Raw genomic sequence first — 8,152 nt, 5'->3', positions numbered from 1 at the left:
TCCATATAAATAGCAATTATGACAAATTCTAATCCATTTCTTTTCTATAAAAACATATGAGCAAATCAGATCATTTTTATAACCTTCTTTTAATAAATATTCACTAAGTCACAAATATCACATTCTTCCAAATTGTTTCAATCTATATAAGGATTTATGTAAACAAACTACATAATTTTCTCAAGACTTCTTATATGCTTCCGACAATTTAAATCCTTCAGGGATTTTCATATAAATTTTAGTATCTAAAAAACCATACAAATATGTTGTAGCCATATCTATTAGATGTATATCAAGCTTTTTGTGCACCACTAAACTACAATAAAGTGATTGCATCCACCATAGGATGGGGGGAAACGAGATAGGACATAGGACTAAAACCCTATCCCATCCTTGTTCACCGGGATGGGACTGGGACAGACCTGTCCCGGTCCCGTCCCATCTCGTGAACACCCCTAGGTCTAGCTATTAATTGGAGGCATTTAATGAATGACTCTGCTAGGTCATTTTGAGTGTGGACATGAGTAACAAATTTTTTTACTGTTATTTCAGTTACCATGCAATAATCATTAAAAATTTGAAATGAACACTCACTAGCATTATCAAGATGAAATGTCTTAATTGCATAGTTTGGAAACTATGCTCTTAGTCAAATTATTTGAGCAAGTAATCAGGCAAATGTTAAATTATGTGTGGATAACAAGCACACATGTGACCATTTTGTATATGCACCTATTAAAACCATAAAACATATGAATAATCCACATGGCAGATGAATATGTTCACATATATTCCCTTGGATACCTTTTAGAAATACAGAGGATTCAACCCTAATTTTTGTCAATGAGGGCCTTGTAATCAACTTGCTTTGAGAACAAGTGGCACATGAAATTTTTTTATTAAAAAATCTTCTAGCTCTTCAACAAGCATCCATGTGATTTTTTTATAATTCTTGACATCATAGTTAATTTGCGATGGCCCAACCGATCATGCCAAATGTATTTTTATTAGTAAATTTGTTTTGCTGCAGCATTTGTTTCAATTATACTAATATTTATATAGTACAAACTAAAAATTAATATCGGTAATTTTTTCATGATACATTTTTTTCCGTTTCTAACCATTGTACTATGTAGAATATTCTTCTTATTTATAGCTTAATACAACATCCATTTTGGCATATATCTTTAAAACTTAATAAATTTCTTTGAGACTTGGAAGACTATAAAGCATTATCAAAAAAAATGTCATCCTTTTGGGTAATATTATAATTGCTCTTCCAAAACCTTCAATTAGTTTTGTATTACCTGCTCTAGTGTTGATGTTTGCAGTACTTGTTGTTTGATGAGAAAGATATTTATTTTTTATCTTTAGGTATGTGTGTGTTTTGTAACAATATTTATGAGGCATATATCTTCATTCTTATGTCCAATAAAAGAAAGAGAAATATTGATATTCATATTCTTCACCAAAAGAAAAGAAACGCAATAAAATAAATTCTAAGTACATCATAAGCAATAATACTCTTAAAAGGGAAAAAAAGAATTAAACATAAGTAAAGCATAATAAGAAAACATAAATAAAACAAACTAAAACATTTCTTTATCCAAACTTGTCTAATCATGATTCTCAAAGAAATCAACCACCTTCAAGTGTGCTATAGCAACAAGCCAATTAACATCATCTAACTCATTTATATCATCATTATCATATGTAAAGTTTGCCTCTACATCATCAATTTGAAAAGTCAAATTTGTTCTACATTATTTGAACTCTTTTTTGTAGAGGCTTGATAAAGTTTTATTAGATGCTCAGGCATATGACAGGTATGTCACCAATGTCTTTTCATACCGTGCTGGTAGCATTGGTTGTCAACAATTTTTAAAAGACTATTCTTGTCTTTTTTCTGCTCATTACTAAGTTTCTTTTTTCTAGTGGGTATTTGGGTTATAATTGTTATTTCCACATCATGATAACTATAATTAATATATCTCCTACAACGACCACAACAATGGCCACAACTATGCCCGCGTCCAAGCATATAGTAATTAGTGCATATAGTCACATTCACTTTAGGAATGGAGTTGATCTAGGGGGACAAATCTTATGACTTTTCATCAACAACTCATTATTTTGTTCAGCCACAAGAAGAGATGAGATCAATTTAGAATATTTCTTAAAACACTTTTCATGACACTGCTACTACAAGAGCACATTTGAAACATGAAAAGTTGAAAAGGTTTTATCTAGTAAGTGCTCATCTATTATTTTCTTACCATATAATTTCAATTGAGAACTTACTTTAAAAACTGCTGAATTATATTCAGTCACAGCTTTAAGATCTTGGAGCCTCAAATGCTTTTATTTATATTGAGCTTTAGGCAAAATTACCATTTTTTATGATAATACCTTTCTTTCAAATTATTCTACAATCCTGACAGATCTTTCACCATTAGGTATTCAACTTTCAATCCTCTATGCAAATGGTGGCAAAGGAAAATCAAAGTATCAGCCTTGTCTTGGCTAGTTGCTTCATTTCTGGGTAAAATAACATTTCCTAGAATTTGAATTTTGACATCTAGGTAGATTTTAACATCTAAAACCCAAGACAAATAGTTTCTTTTTGGCAATATCAAGGGCCATAAACTTGAGTTTCATAAGATTGGCTATAGATCAAACTAAAACAATAATAACAAAAATTAGAATTATGATAAAATTGATTAACAATAAAACATAATAAATAAAATGATTTAGAAGTCACTCATAAATCAATTATACCTTCAAAATTATAAAACATAAAGAATATAAATAAATACATATGAAGATAAACAACATAAATAATAAGTTACAATATACAATATAGAGACAATATATATATATATATATATATATATATAGGGAGGGGGAAATTGTAGTAATGTAAATAAACATACAATATTACAATAAAGTAAATAAATTTAAATTCATCATATATAAATATTTACATGATAGTTTAAATTAAGACAAAAATAATGCTTCAGTGAAATAGAATAAATAAATACTCCTTCTGTTCCTTATTATAAGAGACAAAAATATCGAAGTACGTTGATAAAAAAAACAGTTAAAATTAGTTAAGAACAATTAATGTGTAAAAAGTATAATTTTTTTTCAAAAATGCCCTCATTAATAAGAGAGAGAGCATGAGAGAGAACAATTAAATATTAAAAGAAAGAGAAGTGGGAGGGAGAGAGAGTGTGAGTTGGAGATAATAAATATGGGTAAATAAAATAGTAATCAACACAAAAAAGCAGAGACAATTGTAAGTGTCTCTTATATATAGGAACATGCCATAAGCATCAAATGTCTCTTATAATAAGGAATGGAGGGAGTACAAATCTATAATGAAATATAAACAATAAATAAACCTATAATTATATAAATTACGTTATATAATCATATATAGTATTATTAGACATTATTATAATACAGTTGATGAACAATAAAACATAATAAATAAAATATTCAGATTTAGAAGTCACTCATAAATCAATTATACTTCAAAATTTTAAAACGTGAAGAATAATAAATAAACACATATGAAAATAAACAATATAAACAACATAAATAATAAGTTACAACATATAATATAGAGACTATGTATATAAACATATATAGGGAGGGGAAATTGCAGTAATATAAATAGACATACAAATATACAATAAAGTAAATAAATATAAATTTATCATATATAAATATTTACATAACAGTTTAAATTAAGACAAAAATAATGCTTCAGCGAAATAGATTAAATAGATACAAATTTATAATGAAATATAAACCATAAATAAACTTATAATTATATAAATTACATTATATAATCATATATAATATTATTAGGCTTTATTATAAATAAATTATATAAACAACATAAATAAATATAAACAAATGTAATGAGAGAAAGGAAAAATACATATAGTACAAGTTATGTTTATATATGAGACTTAGTATAAATTATATAAATGGTATATGAATATTGTATGAGTGGATACCCATAACGCCTAACCCTTAAGATTCTTTTAGGATTCTATACCTTTAAGTGTCATAAATTACATATAACCTTCCTGGTAAATGTAGTGGGTGGAGTTTCTCATTATTTAGTACCACTATGGTCTTCTTTATTTCTTTCTTTGTGAACCCAATATAAGACTTTAATGTTTGGAAGCCCATGAATGGATGACATGTATAAAGATATTTGCACTATGAAACGAAGTGGATGAGTAAAAAGCTATTATCTTTTCTATCTTTTGTTTTTCGTTCTACTCTTTAGTTTTTTTTTTTTAAATTTTCTTTCATTTTATAGCCTGTTATCAGCATAAGTTTGCTTTGAAAATTTGAAGTACAGTGTATTCTTCCCGTCACCAATTTTCTTATCTCCTTATATATCCAATTATCATGTTTTATATTGTGTAGTTGTTTTATGTTATTCTATTGTTTTTTTTCGATATATTTTAATTTTGTTGTTACATCATATATTTTATCTATTAGTTTATATTGTTTTATTTGTCCTCCCTTTGTTTTCTATATTATGCTATCATCATGTTTTTATTTTAAGTCATTTTAATCAACTTTTTTTATTTTTTCCTCCGTTAAAAAATCATATTATTGTATTATTAATTATTCTCTTTTTTCTATTTATTTTCTCTCACCCCATCTCTCCATAAATAAGGATATTTTAACAAAGATATTTTTACATATTTGTTGTGCATTTAATTAATTTTAACTAACTTTTTCTTATCTATGTAATTCAGTTACTTGTATTTTGTATATTGAACCAGATGAGCATCTAATTTATCATTTTTTTTATAATGCCTTATTTAAAATTAATGGTATTTTAAAAAAAAATTTATATGTACCCCTGTCTCACGGCTCAAAATGTAAGCCGAGTTATGACGGGCACATAGGCTAAGCTGAGTAATTCCACTTAACAAGCCTAAACAATTATACCAACTGTTCAACAGACATCTCCACTATAATAGAAATACCTATTGTACTACTATAGTCTTTTTTTTGGCGATATTGTGCTACTATAGTCTAAACTGCTTTAGATGTCAGTATATGATGGTGCAAATAAAAAAAAGCTCCGGATGCACCCACTATCCCATTTATTAATTATTAATTGCATAACACATTGTTTTCAACATTATTATAATAGTCATGGAGATCCCATAGGATTCATCAATTCATTACAATCTACTTCATAATTCTATGAAGTATAATCAGTCACATCACTTTTACTGGTTGCATAATTGGGAAAAAAACATATAAAAAGAGGAGGAAAAAAGAGGATTGAATCTGCCACTGACTTGGTTAAAGTATAAATAATAAAATACATTGAAGAAAAGCTAGGGCGCATGAGAGTTTTGTCCGAATGACTTTCATTAAAATAAATATCATAATATTCAAATGTTCATATTGAAAATCTTACATGCTAAGAAGTATAAAAGTTTTCTCAATCTTTATCAGTAAACCAGACAATTATGTAATGATCATCAAACATTCAATCACAAAATTATATTATTTCAATCAACGCCCAATCATCAATCATGGTAGGGAATGACTGTCCCGCCTGTATATACGCACACAAATCCCATATATTCCATATAGATATACATCCCATGTTTCTTGTTGGACATTGGACCCAAGTCCGTCTTTAATGAGCCGGGCTACTTGATCTAAGAGAGAAAAATCTCTTTGACCAAGAAAATCAATTGTAAATTAGAAGTAATAATTGATTGATTAGAGAATATTCAATCAATCATTAAGGACTTGATTGATTGAAGAGAAATCAATCAGACATTAATTGTCAATTATAGAATCAAAATATTATCCTGTAATAAACTAGGAAAATCATACCTTCTTGAAATAAGGTTCACCTTGACCCTATAAATAGAAGGTGTCTCAACTTATTTCTCTTCATCTCAACCATTAAGGTTTCTGGTTATCTCTTCTCCTCTCCCTAGTACATTTGTTGTGCCATTCTTGCCAAGGCTATAATAGTCGAGGCACTATGGGAGCAATTCATATCATAGCCCGGAGCCGACTTGGTACACTTCTCCCTCCTCTCTTTATTTTATCTATTTCCTTTATTGGCCTCAGAGCTTGCTTGTTCCTGTGGCTATGCTTCTTTTGCATGTGTTCCTATTACTTTTGCTGCTTGTGCACTCTTTGATATGTGCTATCATCTTGTGCTACTATTATGAACTCGTGCTACTTTTCTTTCAACACTGAAAAGAAAGTCATTTTCCTTAAATGAGTTTTAAGAAAAAAATTAATTAAATGGGTGTTTTTCTTATTATCTTCCTGTAAGTTCTTTTTAAGCTTGAATGAGTTTTTCCTTTCGTCTATTCTCCTGATCATTTTTTCAATCTAACCAATTTGAAAATCTGTTTCTAAAGAGCCGTGTGAATTAAAAGGAAAACCTTGAAACTTGTTTATTGCTTCTTTTTGAAAAGTTGTTTACTCTATGTTGTTTCAAAATCCAAACATTTTCATATGAAAGGTTGAAACTTTCATGAGGCTTTTCAAAGGAAAAAGGACAAAGCTTTCTTTCAAACCTAAAAGGGACAACTTTTGTAATGTTTTTCAAAGAAAAAAAGGCTACCCCTCATGCTTCTGAATCATCTGTCGCAATGTTATGGCAATGGTACAGTCTTTCTGGATGTTTAGAGAAAGGCCCTCTTTGTGTGAACAAAGGGCACAAACATGTAGTTCATGAAAAGATGATTCTAAGAACACCAAGAACGCGTCGAACAAACACTAGACGAGAGAGATACATAGCAAAGAAAGTGGTAGGTTATAAAGGACTTGTCGGGTTGGGTTGACCCGATTGGAGGAAGAAAAGACCCTAAGTGACCAAAATGCTGCTGTTTTGGCCACCCTTGGGGCACTGCGTGTCTCTAACCAACATAGTTTGACCGACCTTTTTTCAAAAAATATAAAATTAAAAAAAAAATTTGCTTCTAGGGTATGGACCCAGATTCGGTCAAATTAGGTTACCAAGTTTGATTGTTAAAAAATAAAAATAATATTTTTAAGAAAAAAATGAATCTACATGCTTAGGTGGCCCATAGGACCCACTCTTAAGCCTATTGGTCAATGTAGAAATGCCACTACACTCGTGGTGACAAGTGAAGTCTAATGGGATGCTGCATGAAGGTAATGGAGGCCTAGAAGATGGCACGTGGATGTCATGTGCCTCCCATTGAGAGTGGGCTTTGCTACAATTTTCTATTTTTCATGAATTTTTTTGAACCCTAGAGCTTCTAGGGGTGGATGAGGGCGTGTGGGAGGTCCTTTTTTGGCATAGTTTGATCAAAAAATTTCCTAAATTCATAAGTTTCATATTAAATATGAATTTTGGATATTTTTACAAATAATATGCGTGTTTTTTTTTCTTTTGATAATTTGGGGGGGTTTCCTTATTTTCTTCCTAAAAAATTCATAATTAAATTAAAATGTATTATAATTAATGACTTACAGGTATGTTATGGCTAGTCCCAACTCCAAGACTTTCTTCTCTCATTCTTTACTATCCAATAACAAAACTGATGACACAAAATGTAAAGAAGCATGAAGCACCAATAAAAGGGAGAAACTTTCATCTGCTTAAGGCTCTAAAGTCCCAAAGGATATCAAAAGCCATGAGGAGGAGCCCTTGCCCCTCAAGACCATCAATGAAGAGGTAAACAGAGAGACTACTAGAGAGTTGATCAAGTAAGTGGCATAAATGGATGCTCGTGGCTATGAATATGTGGAAAATTTCATAATGCCTTGTGCCCATACACCTCAAGTATCATAAACCATAGCCATGCTGTGTTTTATGTGGGTATGATAATCCAATACCTTAAGGTGTTGGTCAAATGGGACACTAATTTCACCACAAGCTTTTGGGAAGGTATCGCTAGCGAGCACCTAAAAAAGGTTCCTGTGGAACATAGAAAGACTTTGTTTAAACATACTTTTCAATTTTAAATTGTGATTGTACTTGTTAAAAGTCTTGATTTTTTATTCTAGCCGTTTTAGGGACTTTTTGAAAATGTGAAACTTGCTACAATTATCTAATGATTTTTAATTAATAATAATATTTTCTCTTTTAATTGGGTTAATTGAGTGG

The sequence above is a fragment of the Neltuma alba genome, unplaced genomic scaffold (genome assembly GCF_004799145.2).
Source record: "Neltuma alba isolate B1F8T4 unplaced genomic scaffold, ASM479914v2 tig00012943_pilon, whole genome shotgun sequence".
Classification (NCBI taxonomy): domain Eukaryota; kingdom Viridiplantae; phylum Streptophyta; class Magnoliopsida; order Fabales; family Fabaceae; genus Neltuma; species Neltuma alba.
The sequence above is the reverse complement of the archived record's forward strand: the minus strand, read 5'-3'. Positions refer to the sequence as shown.